The 22,763-nt window shown below is 34.5% G+C and overlaps 2 protein-coding genes and 1 pseudogene across 8 annotated transcripts in view; 1 reads left to right on the top strand and 2 right to left on the bottom strand.

Moving 5' to 3' along the window:
- Positions 1-22,763, bottom strand: part of LOC138327667 (uncharacterized) — a 293,971-nt gene that overhangs the window by 32,260 nt on the left and 238,948 nt on the right. The window lies entirely within an intron of this gene.
- LOC138327669 (uncharacterized) overlaps positions 1-22,763 on the bottom strand; it is a 252,576-nt gene that overhangs the window by 49,222 nt on the left and 180,591 nt on the right. The gene's annotated exons all lie outside the window — the stretch shown is intronic.
- On the top strand, positions 1,311-8,904 carry LOC138327665 (uncharacterized; annotated as a pseudogene).

Below are 22,763 nucleotides of genomic sequence, written 5' to 3'. Positions count from 1 at the left end.
CCATGCAATACAGCCTCAGACGACATGGGCGTATTGTATGAGACCAGCCAGTGTTGAGAGAAGAATAAACATTTTGATCGATCGCCAGGTATAAAGTCACGTGCGGTTTAATTGACAGCTGACGATCCACCAAATCTCTCATACCTACGGATGTAATATACTGGTTTATCCCATGCAATAAACTTTTATCGCATGATGCAGTAATGACTACTCATCCAATACAACTTCTTGATATCACTGTGTCAACAAATTAATATATTCTCAATGAATTTAATGTTATTTTTCAGAAAACAAGCTGGTTTTACTGTAAAAAATGCAAAGGACCGGATTTCCGCTAAATTATTATGCAATTTTCATGTATGGCGAATTTACTTGCAGTTGCGGTTTTCTTCAAACTTCTTAAAATGGCGTGCTATCATAATTATAAAATTGTTACATAACGACAATGTGTGGGAGACAAATACTCTTTCATTTGTGGATCTGAAGGATAGGGATATTATTCCTTCGGGTTTTATAACATTTTATGACCCTTGGGTAGACTATCTATATCCTTCATATCCACATATGAAAGAATAAAGCCATATTAAGTGATTGACAACCCTGTAACACCGCCAGGCATCTAGCAGAGAACGTTTCATTACGTCCAGATCGTCACGTGTTTGTGATTTATCGTAAATAACTTTTATCACAATTATAAAGATGAAAATCCATCAACCAAGTAATATGTACATAACACCAATGTGTTCTTGGAGCTCCAAATCGCCCGACTATGGTGGCTGATTTGTGCCTTTTTCGCTTTTTCGTTTTTTTCCAACGCGAAAAAGCGAAATTGGTACAATCAGCCACCATATAATTCATATACAATGTAGTGTTATAAACAGTCTCCATCACCCAGCTAATGGAACATGGGTTTTTTTGGTTCGGTCAGTAGCGCCTTTTTTTTCACTGTGATTACCATACATAAGTTTAAAAACATTAAGTTTTAACAGAAATGGGTTTACTGTAGGGAGGGGGAGGAGTACGCGCCTGCTGTTTAACTCGTAGGCACGTTACAGTGGAAAGTTAAATGTTTTTCATCCTGAAGTTATCGAGATTATCGCAGAAATACGATAATAATCGATTTCTCGAGGAGTTCCGGATGATATGTTTTTATGTTTTATGTGCATATGTACACGTGATTTGTAACATCGTATAATTATGATTGTATTGCATCTCTCCACTGTCATCGATGTTGAGATAAAAGGCTACCAATGCAAGATTGTAATATGAATGTCCTAGATCATAATTCCTTGTTGGTTTAAAGCCCGTCAACAGTGACAATTTCTAGTTAATTATCTGATTTTCAAGCACGTTGCATACACTGTATACAAATTCATTTCTGGATATGTATACGTCTGGGTCTCTTTATCTACTCCAAAACTGAAGCTGACATACCCTGAATGTCATTTAACACGAAAATATTAAACAAATAGTAAATAGATTATTATTGGAATGATAATGAAACACAACATACGGAAACCGGTGCAGATTCGGTACAGTGATTATTCTATCGATTACCGATTCTTCCTTTCTGAAATGTATTATTTAAGCGCGTCTCTTGTGTTGACGTGAAGTGGATTTCTAGTTGACATTCGGCAAAACTACATATGCACACTGGCTAATGTTTACTAGCTAGCCCACCTACACGGACATCGAAGTCCGAACATTTGTGTCACAGAACACGGAAGTTGTACTTGGGATAACGGCGGAAGGTTTGTAGTATTTGATATTGATACATGTATTTACATTTTTTATTTCCTATCATGATATCATGCATGGTTACATGTTCACAATATGGCATCCTTAAACATTGTATATTCCAAAGGTGTAATAGTCATATGCACGGTGGCTGGGAGTGGACATGAAATAGTTAAAATTATTGCGTGGGAACGAAATATTATTGCGTTCGAAAGAAATAATTATTTCGTGGGCAATGGAAATATTGAAACATAATGTATTAAAGTCATATATACAGTAATATAAAAGCACATACAATGCTTTTATTTTCGGCGGCGTATTAGGACCAATGTATAGTTTTATTTAGCATGTCTATACAAATTATTATCTTGTACGTTTAACTTAGTATCTTTTTAGTATCTATTGTTATAGTATCATGTACATTTGTACGTACGTATGCACAAACTATTACCATATACGTCTGTGCGTATATCGTTGTATCATGTACGTACAACCTAGTATCTTGTACTTACAAATTATTATTTTGTACGTACAACTTCATATCTTACAAATTATTACAGTATCTTGTACGTACAAATTATCATATTGTACATTTGCACGTACAACGTAGTATCTTGTACGTACGTAAATTACTTAAGCATTGATGTCACTATTTTTAACCTCATCGGGGTATGAAAGAATTTTTTTGAATCCGCGTAGATTCTTACAAAAGTTTGCAAACATAATTGATTTTATACCCCGATGAAGCTGAAATAGTAACATATATGGTTCTAATTAGTTTTTAATCATTTTGATAGAATAACACACGTTTTAATGTATGATTTCAGGGAATTATTTTTCCAAATTAATACGCAACGTTGATGTTATTATATAATAATATGGTGTAAAATGTCTATAATTTAAACGAAGCATTTGTACTTAACAAATGGCAGAGTGGAATACAAAACATGTCATAATCGAAATTGTTTAATTTGTAGTGAACAGATAACAATATGAAAAAAACCCTAATGACTTTTTGAGTTTTGCAATTTTACTGATATATAAACGAACGTTTGAGAAATCATTCACGAGTTTTGTAATTGTTATCCAGCCTACAAAGGCGGCCGATAAAGTTTCAACAGAAGTGCATCCTAATAAATTAACCATGTCGACTCTGGTACTGTGTGGTTTGAACACGTCCTAATTTTAAGGTTATTTTTAAAATCTGAGATGAACATTACATTATATTTCAATTTTTGACATGCATCAGCTGTGGTGTCGGACGAACATCAATTAAAATAATACCAACATGATTAATATTTTCGACCACTGCTAAATCAATCTTTACCATAAAGTAGGAGTATAATGATTTCTTTTTTTTCAACTTTTTGTAAAAATAAAAATTTTACTCTTATTTACATATATGGAGATCTCCATTAAGAGGTAAACTTTACAAGTCTGAACCGTGTAAACGAAGACTTGTAACTAAGCAGATAACGTCAGCTTCTGTTAGGAATTTTAACTTTAGAATTAATTACATTTGCTCCGTTACCAGATAGTTCTATATTATAAGACTCTTTCATATTTGGATACGAAGGGTAGGGCTATTTTACCCGAGAGTTATAAAATGTAGTAATACTCGAGGCTTGATATAACATATGAAAGTGCATTTTTCTTTCATATATCGACGTTTTATTAGTTTTAAAATTATGTTGATCCGGCATTTTGAGACTTTAGTTCGAAGAAAGCCTCAGCCGAAAATCAATTATCCATACATGATATTTTATAATATTTTCAATCAAATAATGTGTTTTGCATTCCTTAGATTAAAACCAGCATAGTTTTTTAATACACGTTATATAAATTCTTAGCAGTAATAAATAAATGTCGAATAGTGAATGCATTTTATGATAAGTATTATTATGGCTTTCTTTTATATCTGAATTTCTAAAAGCTCGACTTCTTTTTTATTGCGCATATACTGATACCTAGATGTAGTAATGTATTGCATGGCTACCCATGCAATATAGACATAGACGCCAGAGGTGTATTGCATCAGATAGACCAGTATCACACCCTCAGGTATGAGAGAAATAGATCATTGATAAAGACTAAGCATATCTTTGTACATAGTTGTATTTGAGAGCTCGTCCCTATGATGCTGGGGTTCTGTCTCCTGGCCGAGACACATCATAGTCTAGACTTTAAAAGTGAGAGGTTATGTTCCTACTTTACGCTCACAATAAAGGGAGGTAATAATTTAATCAAACAAAAACAAGCAAACAAGTATTTAGTGCCACAGACGCTATTTAACTATTACCCAGACCCATGTGAGTATACTTGTGGTCGAATTTGGGTTCTACGGTCTTAATACATGATATCTTTAGGATGTATTCTTCTGAGGTTTCAGTCCCGTATAAGTCTCGTTTCGATATAGATCAAAGACGTTATAAGATTTTCAAATAAAATTTATCAATATCTGGAGCAAGTTGCCAGTTGCAAAGTTTGTCAAAAAATTACATTTCTATTTTCAGTAGATTTTTTATACGCGGGTTTTAAGAAATGACCCATTTGGCGGCCATTTTGCAATTGTGTCTTTTTTCGCTTTGAGTAGAGCCACAGTTTTACCATTTTTTTACCGAAATTGGTTTTACTTAAATCATCACTGCGCTAGTATTTTTAGCTGTATCAAGCTAATTTTTGCTGTTAATCTTTGCTGGGTTCGTGGTTATTAAAATATTGAGCATTTGTGTGTAAAATGATACACTTTTGTCACTTTATTTTTACATTTAATGGTAATTTGATCACTTTTATGTTTTACTCTAAAATACTGAAAAATAACAAATATTCTAATGGCACAAAAAAGTAAGCACACGGACCTCCCATTTTTCTGCCTGATTAAGAAAGAACAGCCCTTTCCCCGTTGATATGCAAAGTATTAACAAAAGTTTAATACCGGAACTTTTTCTATAAAGGCTTAAATTTGGCAAAAATGGCTGGAAACGGTGCATTTTGTAGCTCAAATTAATTGGTAGGGGTAGCATATCTTGTTATTCTGAGAAAAAATATTAGTCTTATTAATCAAAACTGGTATATTTTTAAAGAAGACTACTAGAAAATAAATTCTGCAAACATTTATACATATCAAACAGCTCACAGACATATGCATTTTCTTCCATTTTCTTTTATGGTATGAACTCCTATATCCAAAAATCTATATGAGAAAAAAGTTTAATACAAGAAATTTTGACTTCTCACAGGAGTACATCCTTAAATTTTGAAAAATGGTCTTAGGGCACTCTGGTGGGTCCATGATTATATAATCTGTAACTAATTCTCAGATGCCTGTGGGTGTCAGAGGCTCTTCCAAGGGTTTACCTAATTTGGAGTCAGAGGCACTGCCGAGGATATACCTAATTAAGTGACCCCAAAGGAGCAATTCATGGCTATCCCTCATGCTTTCAAATGAAAAATGCTTATAGCCTTTTCTATTGCCAAGCTATACCGGACAGTGGTTATATAGTCGTACCACTTATGCGCACTCTTTTCAGTAAAGTATTATTAAGACGGCGCCATTCATGGGCAGTGTAGCCTTTAAAGATGGAAAAGCATTTTGTTGATCTTATTAATTCTCATTCTATCGCAGGTTTTGTTTTTAATTTATTTTGGTTTTCTGTAATTGATATACTTTTGTTGTATTTATTAACTGCCACTAACAGTCACTAGACTAAACCTATCTTTGTTTCCTCTTTTTCAGCAGAAAGTCTTAACAGCCAACATGACTGGAAGCTGCCATGCCAGAAAGCGGTTCTGTGGAATGAGAACTTTGTTCAGAGTGCTTTTGACTAGTGCTGTTCTCTATGGGATCATCTATATGGGGTATATGATAGGAACCTCAAACGAAACCAATTATACTCGTTCAAATTCTATAGATCGAGCTTCGTCATCATCCTTAGCTCCTCGTCCTCAAATCGTGATGGGGATGATGACACCACATACCAATCTCACATTCCGCGAAGGACAGCGTGCTACGTGGATTTCAGCAATATGAATTTTGGAGTCTGAGCTTCCTTTTGTTTTTCTAAATGCAACAAGTCAAGGAAGAGGTGTGAAATTTGGAGAGAAGATGTATCTGTGGTTAACATACATACACGAACATTACCCAGATGCATTACTTGGTGGAAAAGTTGATGAAAGACTGAATGAACTGAAATCGTCGTCATTGTATTACGGTTGGTCACATGGTTCAGGTATAAAGGTGAATATTGACACGCGGATGGATAAGATGTTTGTGATTCTAGGAAGAGATCTGATAGGACGGATCGCTGAACGTAAGTATTGTGGAGAACCGAAGTGTAGTAAGACTGAGGACTTAATAGATACCAACTTTGGAGGGACTTCTATAGGTTCCTGGCTGTCCGCATATGACGATATTGATTATCAATGTGACAACGCTAAAATCCTTCATATGGGTCGTGGAGCAGAAGCAAAAATTCTAACATACATATAACCTGACTTCTGTTTAAAATACGTCCTCAACCATAAGTCATCTGTGGAGATAATGAAACGTCTCCATGAATATAATAAACCAACACCTGTCCGTTTTTCACCTGGCAACTCTGTGGTAAGGTCTTCTCTCGACAAAATCATCGGATCTTCGGAAACACCTTCACGACCCTCGCTCCACAAATTTGTTGGTGCCGTGACCGGGTCAATGTTTTCTGGAGATGTCGTAAGGACACGCTTGCCAGAGCCTCTAACAAACCCCCACACAACTGTAGCGGTCATGGACAAGATGCCTGCATGTGATAACTGGGGAGTAGTCACAACGATTTTCTCTGCTTCAAAAGCTGTGAAAAATATAGCATTGCTTTCGCAATAGTGCGTGGTAATTGTAGCGGACAAGAAAACACCAGATGAGGGTACGTACATATCTGAAATGAAGCTAAACCAGACTAATATACAACGAATCAAATATCTCTCAGTTACTGAACAGGGTGCCTTGTATCTTTTATTGACGGACGTGATACCGCTAAATCACTTCGGAAGGAAGAACATAGGATACATGTACGCCATCCACCACAAGGCTAAATACGTGTGGGATTTCGATGATGACAATGATGGAACAGTAGATTTAAATGATTTCAAATCTCCTTTCAGTTATGTCACAGATTGTGCAAGTACAACTCATCTACTTGTGAACCCTTATCCATACTTTGGAGTTGAGGAAACCTACACATGGCCAAGAGGTTTTCCATTACAAGATATAAAGAACAAAACGACATTACCTAAATTATGTAATTCATCAGATGCCATTCAGCTTGGCATTGTGCAGTCACTAGCAAATCAACAACCGGATATTGATGCTGTTTACCGGATGTCACGTGACGCTCCGTTTAATTTTCGCGCCACACGGAAGTCTCATAAACCATTTGTTGTGCCTGGGAAAAAAATTGCTCCACTTAATGCTCAAGCAACACTTTGGTTAACCCCTGCCTTTCCGTACATAGCGCTACCTATCAGTGTGAATGGGCGCGTCAGTGACATCTGGAGAAGTTACATTGCACAATATTTTCTACACAAAGAAAACATCCGCGTAGCATTTTCGCCACCGTATGTAACACAAGAAAGGAATGCTCATGGCAGTTTGAGAGATTTTAATGCAGAATTGGATATCTATCAGAAAGTTAAGCAATTAGTGCATTTTCTTTCATCTGAACAATCTCCTTATTTAAGTATTGTAGATTTGTATAAAAGTTTATATATGAGGAACTATATAGAGGAACTAGATATTCAATTCATTGAGGCTTGGAAGAAGACATTGAAAAGCGTAGAAATGTAAAATAAGGGGTTTGTATTCACTCCTTGCAAATAACTAAATGTCCATTGTCACCATAAGTTATGTGTAAGCTCTACCAACAAATACTTCAGAGAAGAAATCGCTTACAAGACTTAGGCAATCCGGTGTATGGAAAGCATAATGCTCATGTATAACCCAACACTAACGATGTCTATAACAGATAGAAGTAAGGTCGTTTGTAAGTGGATGTTTGTAAGGTCGTTTGTAAGTGGATGTGTGTAAGATCGTTTGTGAGTGGATGTTTGTAAGGTCGGTTATATGTGGATGTTTGTAAGGTCATCCATGAGTGGTTGTTTGTAAGGTCGTTTGTAAGTGGATGCTTGTAAGGTCATTCATGAGTGGATGTTTGTAAGGTCGTTTGTAAGTGGATGTTTGTAAGGTCGGTTATAAGTGGATGCTTGTAAGGTCATTCATGAGTGGTTGTTTGTAAGGTCGTTTGTAAGTGGATGCTTGTAAGGTCTTTCATGAGTGGATGTTTGTAAGGTCGTTTGTAAGTGGATGTTTGTAAGGTCGTTTGTAAATGGATGTTTGTAAGGTCGTTTGTAAGTGGATGTTTTGTAAGGTCGGTTATAAGTGGATGCTTGTAAGGTCATTCATGAGTGGATGTTTGTAAGGTCGTTTGTAAGTGGATGTTTGTAAGGTCATTCATGAGTGGATGTTTTGTAAGGTCGTTTGTAAGTGGATGTTTGTAAGGTCATTCATGAGTGGATGTTTTGTAAGGTCGTTTGTAAGTGGATGTTTTGTAAGGTCGGTTATAAGTGGATGCTTGTAAGGTCATTCATGAGTGGATGTTTGTAAGGTCGTTTGTAAGTGGATGTTTGTAAGGTCATTCATGAGTGGATGTTTGTAAGGTCGTTTGTAAGTGGATGTTTGTAAGGTCATTCATGAGTAGATGTTTTGTAAGATCGTTTGTAAGTGGATGTTTGTAAGGTCGTTTGTAAGTGGATGTTTGTATGGTCGTTTGTACGTGGATGTTTGTAAGGTAGTTTGTGAATGGAATTTTTATAGGGTCGATTGTAAGTGGATGTTTACAAGGCCATCTGTAAGTAGATGTTTGTAAGGTCGTTTGTAAGTGGATGTGTGTAAGGTCGTTTGTAAGTAGAAGTTTGTAAGGTCGTTTGTAAGTGGATGTTTGTAAGGTCGTTTCTAAGTGAGTGTTTGTAAGGTCAATAAATTATTATCTATATTTATTGTAACTCTATTAGTTTTGTTCACCACGACAGATTCAGGCTGTAAGTCTATATGTGTATAACATATTAGACATCAACTGAAGGGAATTAAGAACCAATCTCACAAAACAGACAAACATTTGATAGGCAAATTTTACAAACATTTGCATATATAGACATGTATTATGTAATTTAAATAGATAATGATATATTTTCATAAAAGAGATGAAAAAGATAAGTATATTTATATAAATAGAGATGCAAAATGAAAATTTTAAGTCATTGTAAGATGGTCTAACGACAGAAATTTAGTGTATAATACGAAATATGAAAGTGAATTTCAATACAAAATCGACAGAAGTAAAAAAATAGTCATATTGATCTGAAAATCTGTAAACTGAAACGAAAAGCATTTTGTCCAGTGTTATTGATAGTAAGTCATCGTCTATTCTGTTGTCATATGTAAACGGAACAGAGACATTATTCCGTCTTTGCATATTACATAGTTACCTCCCTTGCGATTAGTATCCATTGTGACGTCATTATTTTGATAGTGAATCTCACGTTGGTTTCAATGAAGACTGTGACGTTACGCTCGCAAACACATGACGTCACAATTAATACCTACCTACAAGGGTAGATAACTCTGTAATTTGCAAGGACGGAATAAGGTGTGTAGCATCCTTGGGGATGGAGTTTAAATAGTGTTCATTTTTTACCCTAGCCAAGGATTTTTGACGTGAATTTCGCGATAAGGCCTTTAACATATTTAAATGAAACTATGCTCGCTTTTGAGCGCGTTGTATGTCCAAATGATTAAAATCAACCTTCACTCAGTATGACAGGAATTGATTTTTCCAAAAAGAATTCCTCAAATATCTAAAGTCCCATATAATTTATTAATGCATAAGTGATTGAATGTGAAGTATTTCTTTGTATCTGTGTGTCTGTTTAATGTCGATGAAGTGTAGATGGTGTAGAGTACAGCCGAACGCTGAGTTGTGGTTTCAGTATTTTATTCCGCATGGCAAAATATGGCCCAGTACTCATGGTCGAGTACTGGGGGAAGTTGACACCCTATGCATGGTTTGATGGCCTTTAAATAGCCCTACATGTTTGTAATATCTATAAATTAATGTTAATCACAGAGTCATTCTAAGTTACATCAAAAATGCTAACCATTAGCAGACATGATAAATCACAGTCATTTGTAACTGTTGGGTTAAATATCTTTCATCAGTGTCTCGACAACATGTTACGCGACACGACGACAGATCCCTAAGGCTACATGTACAGACATGGGCTACAGATATGTACAGTTTACAAATAATATATTTAAATTAAACTATTCCCTATAATACTACATTCGTCACAATGTTATAAATTATATCAAATTAGCAATAATTTGATATAATAGATTATAAAATTTCTAAAAATTAAACTTTTCCATACAATACACATATCTTCGCATCATTTCCGATATTATTTTTTTTTTTTTTTTGAAAATGAAATATATCCATAAAGTGAAATAATTGATACTGATAAGAATGTTGAAGGGAAATTCATATGAGCAATAAAAAATATAGTATGTAAAAACGTAGACTTCCACTTTAAGAATATGAAAACACAGTACTCAACATATGAAAACAACTTTAAAAATGTCCAACGCAGATATATAAATGCTTATCATATGCCGTCACGTGATGAAAGTTAATGAGTGTTGAAAACGATGTACAACCATCTTGAAATCAACGATGAAATCTCGCACAACAAGGCTGAGAAAAATATATATAATGAATGTCAGAGTTCCATTTTAAATGTTAAATATAAGTTGAGTGTTGATTGTGGATCCTCTTCGGAGATGAAAATATAACACATGTTTCCCCTGGCATTAGACTGCATCAGGTATTTCCAAATCCGTTGAGTCTGTAAGTGATGAATGTTGATGTGTTGACGTGGTATGTTGATGTTCATGTCTGTGAGTACAGAGTATATAATATAAAATGTGCGTGAAATAACACGTCACAATCTCTGTACTCTGACATAGCCTGGCATAGTCCTAATTACGATAAAAACCTGGTGAGGAATCACTTCAGTGGGACTATCCAGAAGATGTAAAATACGTTTGAAGTGTTGGTATTGATGTAGAAAAATAAAAGTTTCTTCGTTAAAGATATATCTTGATGTATGGTTGAAAAAAACCCACTTTCTTTGATGAAGATATGTAGAAATGGAATTCTGATGATAGAATGATACGACATACACAAACAAGTCAATACACAACGAAGACAATTTAAAGTCAAAGTATACTGGATTACTGCATATCCTCTTCTATCACTGGAGGCTGTACTAAAGATGACTCTTCTGTGGCTTGGATTAAGATTTTTCACTTGTTAATCAAAAGTTACAAGTTTGATAGATTTGCCTTTTCACTTTTCTCTTTGCAAATAATTGTACCAATCACAAATATATTACTATGACATCACCAGAAATATAGAAAAAACTATTTTGAAGAATAAAAGATGATAAATTAATCACTCAATAACTTTATACGTATCAATAAAGAGTTATGATTGTTTATTTGTCATAGCGATAATGGGACCTGTCATGTAACATTTTAACTACTAATTAGTTTGTATTTCATCTGGTAGAAAAAAAATATCCAAAAGAATATATATTATTATGTGTTAAAGAAAAAAATTAATTCAAAACAAACTATCATGAACTTGTAGTGTTCTATTGGCCTATATTAACTGCTGTTGTGAATAGTATAAAAATAAACATGTAAACTGCGCTTTCAAGCGTTAAAATTAATATAACCGTATGTAACAATATAGTTGTATCTTTATCTACGGGTATAACATTTGATACTTAAAACAATTTCATATATGCAACACTTATTGATAATTATTACTTATTAATCAACATTTATTTCTTTATGTTGCAAAAACACAGATATTGAATATGTGCAAACTATATGAAACATAACAAAAGTATAGCATGCATGTATAGTTTATGAGTTACTTTCCTTACATTTCTTTTTTTTAACACTGTGGGTTTTTCTATTCTTTTTTTAAGTAAGTAACTATGTGAATTGTGTTAGATAAAATGTATATGTTTTGTTGTGTATGAGAAAAAATATACCTATACCTGCAAAATTTCATAAAAATGTGTAAGTAAATATATATAATCAATGTTACTTTATTGATTCGATTAGCTTAACCTTGCATATGATTGGATTGGAATGCTTTAGACAAAAAAAACCTATAAAACTTATGTATAAGCTAATATGTACTAATTCCGACCTCGAGGACATGTTCACGATATGTTATTGCCAAAGGGTAAATGACAAGTAATTAGTAAAGCGTCTGGCCGACGTACGTACTTGCGGCTTAACTCAGACATGATGCAATCTAGATGACCACTCATCAAAGAAAGTTCCATAAGTCTAATAAGTGTATATGTAAAATGAATAATGTAGGAGAAAACTATTAAAAATAAAACCTTGCATTCAATTGCATCAGGTAATACTTTCCTCCAATAATGCAATAAATAATATAATCATCCTGTGTATTATGTTGTATGAAAAAATGTTATGTATATAAAAAGTATAATGTACGTATTACGTTATATGAGGATATCAGAGCAACTACAAATTAACGTGTGTGTTTAATCATATCACTACTCTGCCTCTAACATAATAAATGGAAAGTTTCGAAGGATATATATTTCTCCGTGAGTAATCACGTGAGATAAAACTTCCCATTAGGTAAAAATATGTAAAATGTGTTTTTGTGTAATATAAAAATAGTATATGCATAAAAACATTAAGGAACCTCTTAAATTTGTGATGAAAACAATCGACCTAAAATTGATAAAACAGTGGATATGTTAAATGTGGCAACTTATCATAGTAAAAAAAAACTAGCAAGGTTATTAATAATTTTATAGTATCAAACGTTTCCATAACACTATGATGAGTTGTTTATTTTGGTGTATATGTGTGCGTTGGATGTATTTATGTGGTCAACTCCCTGTGGTGCATGTCTGTGTTTTGGTGTACGTTTTATGTGTGTATTTCAAAGTAAATTTACATACTGCTTTTAGTACATAAAATTTTCTTTATATATAAAGTTAACAATAATTCTCACTAAGAATAAGTATGGTTCTCAGTGGTGAAATAGCCATGGTAAAACAGTAATATGATTTTGTGCAAGGAAAATATGTGGTACAAATGTTTGCTTTTAAAAGAGTTTAGACAAATCCACGTACCTGTGAACCAATGATCGTAAGTGGTAGAAGCTTCGCGAAGTGTCCAAACCCAGGTTGTTTTTCTCTGCACAGCGCCAAATGAAGTATTCTTATTCTTTGTGTTCTGTGTGTCCTCTTTAAAGCTGGTGTGGTGTGTTGTTGTTGTAAAGTTGAGTATAAGTCAAATGCTGAGTTGTGGTTTCAGTACTTTATTCCGCATGGCAAAGTATGGCCCAGTACTCATGGTCGAGTACCGGGGGAAGTTGACACCCTATGCATGGTTTGATGGCCTTTAAATAGCCCTACATGTTTGTAATATCTAATATCCTTGGGGCCGCGGTGGCCGAGTGGTTAAGATGTCCCGACATATTACCACAAGCCCTCCACCTCTGGGATGCGGGTTCGAATCCCATGTGGGGCAGTTGCCAGGTACTGTCCGCTGGCCGGTGGTTTTTCTCCGGGTACTTCGGCTTTCCTCCACCAACAAACCTGGCACGTCCTTACATGACCCTGGCTGTTAATAGGACGTAAAACTAAACAAACCAAAAATTGTAATATCTATAAATTAATGTTAATCACAGAGTCATTCTAAGTTACATCAAAAATGCTAACCATTAGCAGACATGATAAATCACAGTCATGTGTAACTGTTGGGTTAAATATCTTTCATCAGTGTCTCGACAACATGTTACGCGACACGACGACAGGTCCCTAAGGCTACATGTACAGACATGGGCTACAGATATGTACGGAAGCGTATTAGGCTCACGTACGAAAATATTTTTTAGGATAGCGAACATGTTTTATTTGGCGGCCGCCAGATAATTAAGTTGCGGCCGCCAGATAATTATATGGCGACCGCCACTTAAATTTCTGGCATATACCTATATGGCGGCCGCCACTTAATTATCTGGCGGCCGCCACTTAATTGATCTGGCGGCCGCCAGATAATTATTTGGCGGCCGCCAGATAAATTAAGTGGCGGCCGCCAGATAATTATATGGCGACCGCCACTTAAATTTCTGGCATATACTTATCTGGCGGCCGCCATATAATTATATTATATGGCGGCCGCCACTTAATTATCTGGCGGCCGCCACTTAATTGATCTGGCAGCCGCCAGATAATTCTTTGGCGGCCGCCAGATAATTATATGGCGACCGCCACTTAAATTTCTGGCATATACTTATCTGGCGGCCGCCATATAATTATATGGCGACCGCCAGATAATTATATGGCGGCCGCCAGATAAATTAAGTGGCGGCCGCCAGATAAATTAAGTGGCGGCCGCCAGATAATTATTTGGCGGCCGCCAAATAAAACATATTCGTTATCCTGAAAAATGTTGTCGTACGTGAGCCTAATACGCTTCCGTAGATATGTACAGTTTACAAATAATATATTTAAATTAAACTATTCCCTATAATACTACAAATGATGAGCGTTTCAATGCAATGTGACCATACCCTTATTGTCTCTTCATTTTATTGTTAAGCACACATTGAATTGTCACAAAAGCACTTATCGACAGGATCTATATCAAAGTACTTTAGTGACTTTCTAGTTGTTATGGTTTGAACAGAGATAAAAGACTCAATTGCCTTTTCAAAACACAGCCAGATTTTATCAAACAATAGTAAACGTATCCAGCATGATATCACAAAGGAATAACAGATCAATGCATTGAAGTACAATATGTTTTTACATAAATGTCCCAGCATTAAAATTTGCTTTTTCAACCGCCAACAGAGCGTACACGATGCTCATCATTTGAACAATAATTCGTATTTACTCGAATTTATGTCTAATTAGCACAAACATCATATACAATAACTCGCTTTGCTTAGGCTGGTCAAATAATCAGCACTTCAATCCATGTAAGGGATGATGTTATGGACTTTGTCGGGACGCAATTATATTTGATATTTTTATCTTTAAATAAAATTAGAAACTAACTATTCATAGTGGAAATGGTGTAAAGTACGTTACTATTGTAACGGACAAAATACTGCCTCGTTTGCTCATCAATCAATAGTTCATATTGTTTTCATCTCATTATAAAATTGCTTTTTAAATTAGTAATTGTTATGGTTTGAAATTGCTTTTAATCGAAGTACAACTCCATATTTCACCATATTCCATCCATAATTAAATGGTAAAAGCATCCAGCATAATATCCAAGTCTCTTGCTTGGGATTTTATCCCCTCCGTTATACGTGTAATCTAACATTGAGAATCCCATTACAACAACTGGCCAGTGCAAAGAAACAATGATAATTGCATCTCTGTTTACTAAACAATATAGAAATGTCAATAAACACATATGTTTTCTTATAAATATTCCAGCGTTTTGCTGATGGTTAAGGAATTAAAATAATACTGCTTTGTTCAAACAAGTCAATAGTTCATGTTGTTCTCATATCATCATCATTATTTATAGATGTGGAGCGTTATTATTCTATTCAAAGACACATCGTAATCCCGTAATTCTGTCGTTCTTCATTTGAGGCAAAACTGTTTTTAATTTGTCATCGTTTTAATGTTATCTTTCGAAAACATATTTGTATTGGCAAATATAATTAGAATGTTAAATTGATATTTAGTCTATGGAACTTATGTGAGCATCATAATGATATTTCAGAAGTCACTTCTGATTGATCTTTGAAATTGCGTGATATTTTCATGGTAACAAGAGTCTCAAAGAAATTTGACGGAATGAGTTATGGTCGATCTAGATTGAATTTTAGAAAATTGAAATACATTTTCATACTATGGAGGTAAAGACCAAACTCGAAGTGTTTTTTTAGCCGAAGGACCAAGGTGAGCTTATGCTATACCGTGGCGTCCGGCGTCCGTCGTCCGTCCGTCCGTCCGTCAACAATCGACTTCTTCTCCATAACTGCTGGTCGCAATTCAACAAAATTTGACTAGTAGCATCCTTATGGGTTATTGACTGAAAATTGTACAAATGTTAAAGCCTGAGGGGCGGGGCCACAAGGGGTCAATTTGACTATTTGCATATATATGACTTCTTTTATGCAACTGAGCATAGGAGAGCACTCATTAGACATCTCCAGTTCTGAGCGTAGTCGTACTCGTACACGTAGACGGACGCGTATTCGGGGGTCGTATCAAAAGTTAAAACACATGTACATACCATGCATGGATTACGATATGATTGACCTCTCGTTCTAATCCTCAATATGCGACAGCACAAACTTGAACAAACACTAATTGGTTAAAAGGAGTCTGTTTATCAACCCTATACGCTTAATCATGTACAACGTTTATGTATGATAATGCTTACTTAGTGACGTAATATATTATGATGCTATTGTCGTGACATCAACACAGAATTGTCGTTACGTCATGGTAATGTTGTCGTAATGTCATGTAATACGTTGGTTTGAGATATCAGAATGACGTTGGCATCATGATTACCATCAAGAAAGTGCGATAAGTTCACTTACCGATAATTGTGAAGTCATAAATGAATGACGTGAACAGTGTATGTCGTAGTTACGCCGCATGGTTTGATGACGTTACGTCATTATCTAGAGTTCTACAAAGTTGCTTATACAGGGTATTTGAAATGATATTAGAATAATTACAATCACCGGAAGGCGAATATAATTGACGGCAACTCGTATTTTACCCATGTCCATTTGGTATCTCGAAATAGAACTCAAACTCAAAACATGTATCATGGCTATGTATCACCTACGTCTCACCGTACTTGAACGATTACAAGAGTGATAGTTTCTTCGGTTGACTGCACACACGTTCACTGGTAAATATCAGAACACAAAAGTTTACGTTGTTTAAATGTAAAAATTGGCCTATGTTTTTTAAATACGTATAGTGAAATATTGTGCAGAAATAGTGTTGAAAATGTATACCGAGAACTGGTTTGTCGCTAATTTGATTTGCTTGATAGTGTACAAGGATCACGCGGCTAGGTGTAGCATGTACACAGAGGGATATGAGAATTTGTTACAATTCATATAGATATGAACAGTTATATAGTTATACACCTTTTTTTATTAAGAATGAGATGTTCCTTATTTCTAGACCCCTAAACATGGTCAAATACATATAAGCTCCACATGGTCCCTATAACATAATGTTGTGCTTATTTTTGAGACGCCCCCTGATAACTATCATATACGCGTCCGTCTACGTGTATGTAGTACGTCTACGATCAGAACTGGAGATGTCTATTATGGAATGGTAGCATCCGTATAGGGTGGGGATTCAAAATTGTACAAATGATGGGGCTGACCCCTTGGGGGCCTGGGGGGGCGGGGTCAAAAGTTGTCAATTTGCTATTTCTATAAAGACGACTTCTTCTCTGAAACTAAACATGGGAGAGTGCTCATTATGGAATGGTAGCATCCGTATAGGGTGGGGATTCAAAATTGTACAAATGATGGGGCTGACCCCTTGGGGGCCTGGGGGGCAGGGTCAAAAGGGGTCAATTTGGCTATTTCCATAAAGACGACTTCTTCTCTGAAACTAAACATGGGAGAGTGCTCATTATGGAATGGTAGCATCCGTATAGGGTGGGGATTCAAAATTGTACAAATGATGGGGCTGACCTCTTGGGAGCCTGAGGGGCGGGGTCAAAAGGGGTCAATTTGGCTATTTGCATATATATGACATTTTCTCTGAAACTATGTATGGGATAGCACTCATAATGCAATGGTGGCATCCTTATAGGGTGGGGATTCAAAATAGTACTAATGATGGGGCAGACCCCCCGGGTGCCTGAGGGACGGGGTCAAAAGGGGTCAATTTGGCTATTTTTACATACATGTACCAGTAAATAACATAAGCATAAGCAATATCCCTGGTTTTTAACAATTACATTATACCATCCTGATTGTTATGGATTGGGATTCAAAATTAAATCAATGAGGGATTGATCTTCATCAAGGAATACAATTGGAAATAAGGAGACGCACAATTAATTTGCATAATCCAATATAAAATGTTTTTAATGACAACAATCATATGGTATAAGTTAAAAGATGTGTAAAGAATGAATTTAAATTGTTTGCAAGAATTAGTAAAATTAGAATAAGTTAAATATAAAACATAAGTTCATTAAAAAAATAATAATAAAACTTTTATATATTTTATATCTTTTGCTTGAATATCAGTGATAAATAAAGATACATTTCCTTGTTTCTGTGTGTATGTTATTGTTCTTTATAATTTCACAAGTAGAATCATTTATGTTCTACTTTCAATTTCAACATACTGAAACCAGAAACATACTGTATACAAATATAATATTTCTGCTGGCCTATGTTATGATTCAACCGTTATGATTAGAGTGGATTAGCTGCCTTAGTACCAATTTTCTCCGCTACGCTGCGCTCATAATCAGGCAAGCAATCTAGTCTATGTTATGATATTTATGCTCAACCGTTCTGCTGATGCTTGATTTTTTCCCATTAATTTAATATATAAATCTATTGGGGATCAAATTTGTTGATGACACGGAGCAATGTTGTAAAACTAAAACTGATTTACGTACGTACGAAACTATCGCTCGAAACTAAAAATGTTCGTAAGTTGTCACGCGCATGCGTTATTAGAGTGTTTTAGCAAGGTAAAGTGACAGTGGGCCATGTCGCCTAATAACAACATTTTATTTAATCAGATCAGAACTTTAAATATATATTCAATTTTGCTAAAAGTTAATATATAGCGTAATCACATAAAGAATTTGTACACGGCCACATGTGTGAACTCGGTGACCGTTATTGTGCAGCGAGGCGAAGCTGACGCACGCTTACACACTTTAGTTTGCCGAAGTTGTGAAAACACCGATTTTCAAGTAGCTCAATGTGTTTGAGATGTCGTCTGACTTGACGATATTACATCCTTGGGAGCCATGTGATTATATAATCTACGCTTAGATCCATATCGCCATCGATAGATGAAACAAATTCACTTGTGTTCGATGGATACAATGTATTTGTGGTGACGCGGAACTGTCAACACGTGGATTATTAGCGGTGCATGTTTTATAATACACATGATTAAATACTCAAAGAACAAAGACAAGAGGATATGTTTATAACTGACCTCTATCAGAGGGTCTCACACCCGTCCACCCCAAAGGCTCGATCGTAGGACGAACATAGGCACAGAGGTAATGTTTACATTTGACACCCATCATTTTTAACAAAAATGAAAGCACGTCGCCCCGGTCGGGATTTTTTTCCGTTTCTTTATACAATTGTTAATTTAAAAATTGTTTGAATCATATATAAATATAAAACATGTATATATTGTTTACATTTTTCCAAAATTCTATGAAAAACAACAATATACACGTAATGTTTCGTCAAAATGTAAACAAAGCCATGTGTTTCTTTTTAAAAAAAAGTTGTCCTTTTACGTTGCACAGAACATTTCCTTACGCAAGTTCAAAGTTCAATGTTACCATGCAGTTATGGTAAACAAAATCGGCTAGTATTAGCGTATAGTGACCAAGCCTAGCAAGTGTAAATATATTTTGATTGTCAACTACAGTTTACCATTTTCGGACTTTTTTTATAATTTACTTTTTATTCAGGTTTTTCATCAATACATGTACAATATACAATGTATGAACATGCTTGCACTCATCTTTCATTTATTTGCACCCACTTAAAGATATTGATTTTTTATATTCTTTCAAAAAGTATTTTACATCAAATACATTACTAACACACATAAACACATATATATATATCTACTATTTATTCCTAACAGGTCGCATATTGCGTTTAGTTTATATTAGCATATATTAGTTTAAAGTTAAAGATTATGTATTTTATTATGATTTCAAAGTGTGAAAACTATAATACATACAATTATTACAAATAATTTAAATCAAATACCAAATGTAAGCATTTATAATTAAGTAAATTTGATGTTACCAATATAATGTATTGACTTTATGGAAAGAAGGAGGTTGGTAGAAAGAGAAAAAGAAGACAGAAAAAGAGAGAGAGAGAGCAGTTGGTAGAAGAGAGACAGTAGATTAATTAAGTATGTTTATTTGGAGTGCGATGGCAGAGCTATGAATACTTGCAAATATAAGTTTTTTTCTAATAGTATTGCAAAATATATATGGCTTTGTGAAGGGCTATCAGCTGTATAACAGGATTTAAGGGAGATAATTATTCTGGAAAATATAATCCAGGGTATCTCAAATCACACTAAATTAGTCAAATTTGTTTGCTAAACATGAGATTTTGCATGTCTACATACATTGTATGCATAAATTGCCAATGTAATTATAATAATGATAAAACACTTATTATTTTTAAATTAACTATAGCTGAATCAGTTTCGGACTTTATAAACGATTATAATGAAATTGGAATATGATTTCACCTCTATATATAAATATTTCATTGCACATTGAAGTTAACTGGACTTTGCCAATGAATTGAGTCAAGTTTAATTTGTAAAGAACTGTGATGACTGCTTCAACAAAACAGGGATGAGTGAACGTAATCTTCATTACATTTACCCTTTTTGACTTAAGCCGTAAGTACGGTTTGAGTCTAAGGGATTACTTCCAGTAACCTTTCATCTCAGTAATTTAAATGCCGTTGACCTATGACACGCTAATTTAAATGCCGTAGACCTATACTGTATACTACATCTCACCCCTCTCCCCTCCCCCCCCCACTCCCCCTGTGCTTGCATGTGTATAATGGCACTTCCTTCCAGCTGACTGCTGTCCACATAAATTATACACTCTGGTGACCCCCCATGTAACTTACACATGAATAATCTCTGTTAATGATCTTGCTGTCTAAGTCTTATAGACCTAAAAGTTGTAAAGTAAACTTATCAAAGTTTCTTTCCGTGTACATTAAATAATTTGTTTTTGTAAACAGATCTGAGGTAAAAGACAATATAAGGCTGCCCTTATGTGTGCATGGTTTTACTTACATGAATAAGTGAGCAACACAAGATTGTAGGACAAAAACTTTTTGTAATGAATAAATGACTTTTCCTTTCTTTATTTTAAAATCCTTTCTTTTATCTATAAGAATTTTGATTACGAAGAATGTCAAACAAGTCATATATGTTTTTTCTGTGATCAGTTGAATATTCTTGAAATTATCGATATCAAAGTCGGTCACAAGACATTTGACTGCTGATAGATACACAAAGCTTTGAATTAAGCTTGTGAAACGGTAATTTTCTATAACACAACAGTATCTGGTGTCTAGAGAATGGAAATATGTGCCTAACAGCTTTTTGTTTTTAATATTTAAGGATTAACTTGAATAGATTTTTTATGTTATGGAGATATAACACAAAAATCTGAGTGTACTCTAAATAAACCGCGAAGCGGTTTATGATGAGAGTACACTCAGATTTTTGTGTTATATCTCCATAACATAAAAAATCTATTCAAATTAATCCTTATAATTCAATTTACTAAAGATAATCTCTTCAACATTTAAAATTCATTTTGGGACTCTTTTGTCTATGAAATTATTACGCCGTCATCTCAGCCAATCAGAAGCGACGTTACAAACGGCGACGCCATTTTTTCCTTTATGGGCTGATAAAGTAAATTTTTAAGCCAATGGAAATGCTCGTAACAAGCAACATTGAATTATAATGAATTAGTCATATATTTATCATTAGGAAATTATTATTTTTTTCACTATAATAGCAATAATTGTAAAAACAGAATGGTGTATCATAATGTCATAATGTTGTAATTAATCAACATAACTTGAAACTAATAATTATTTTGAAATTAAATTATTATTTGTGGCTGTACTGCAAAAATTATTACATTTACATACTAGTATATGGTGAAGCGAAACAAGTACATACAGTCAGATCATGAAGTCCAATTGTGGTCTGACTTAATTAAGCTGTACTTTGGCTGTTAATAGGACGTTAAAATAATTAAACAAACAAACAAACAAACATGTATGGTTTGAGTCTAAGGGATTACATCCAGTAACGTTTCAACCCTGTTATTTAAATGACGTTGACCTACGACATGCTAATTTTAATGCAGTTGACCTATACTGTATCTGAGCTATATGGATATACGGTTCTTGCCGTTATAATACAACAAGTCCTGTCCTATAAACTGATATGAATAAAAGCTATATATTTTTGGGTATAATTTTTCATCTCTTAGTTCCAATAAACATACAAAACCATCGCATTTATGTAAACTAATGTTCAAAGTGAAATATGCATCACGCTAGCCTGATGGAACTTTGGGGGTCTCACTAAAATCATGAAATCCAGATATACATGTGCGGCATGATCATTTCTAATAAACGTAATGGCCTTGAAATCATCCATTTTTTGCCTTTTCCTCAAATACATATGCAAAAATCATATACGAATAAAATAACAGAAACTGTAGAATGAAATCACTGAATTTAATGAGACAATGTTTCATGCTTGATACCTTTTTATTTTTCAAAACATGATTCAGAAACTTACTCTTTGTGTTTATTCCCCATAATGCATATTTCTTAGATTAATACCAGAATCTATATTTCATAAATCTGACTGAACTCCATCATTATGATAAAAAAACGGACACAAACAGTGTTAAATTACCATACTTAATTTGAAATAAAATACCTTAAAAAGGTCTTATTCCCTAATGATGGTTTATTCCCTAATGATCGTTTGAAAAGTATACATGAAAATTAAAACTTGAAATATAGGTGACTTATGATATTGCGTAAAATACAGATAACCTTGAGTGA

Source organism: Argopecten irradians, chromosome 7 (assembly GCF_041381155.1).
Source record: "Argopecten irradians isolate NY chromosome 7, Ai_NY, whole genome shotgun sequence".
Classification (NCBI taxonomy): Eukaryota; Metazoa; Mollusca; class Bivalvia; order Pectinida; family Pectinidae; genus Argopecten; species Argopecten irradians.
Note: the sequence above shows the minus strand (reverse complement) of the source record. Positions and strands in the feature narration are given on the sequence as shown.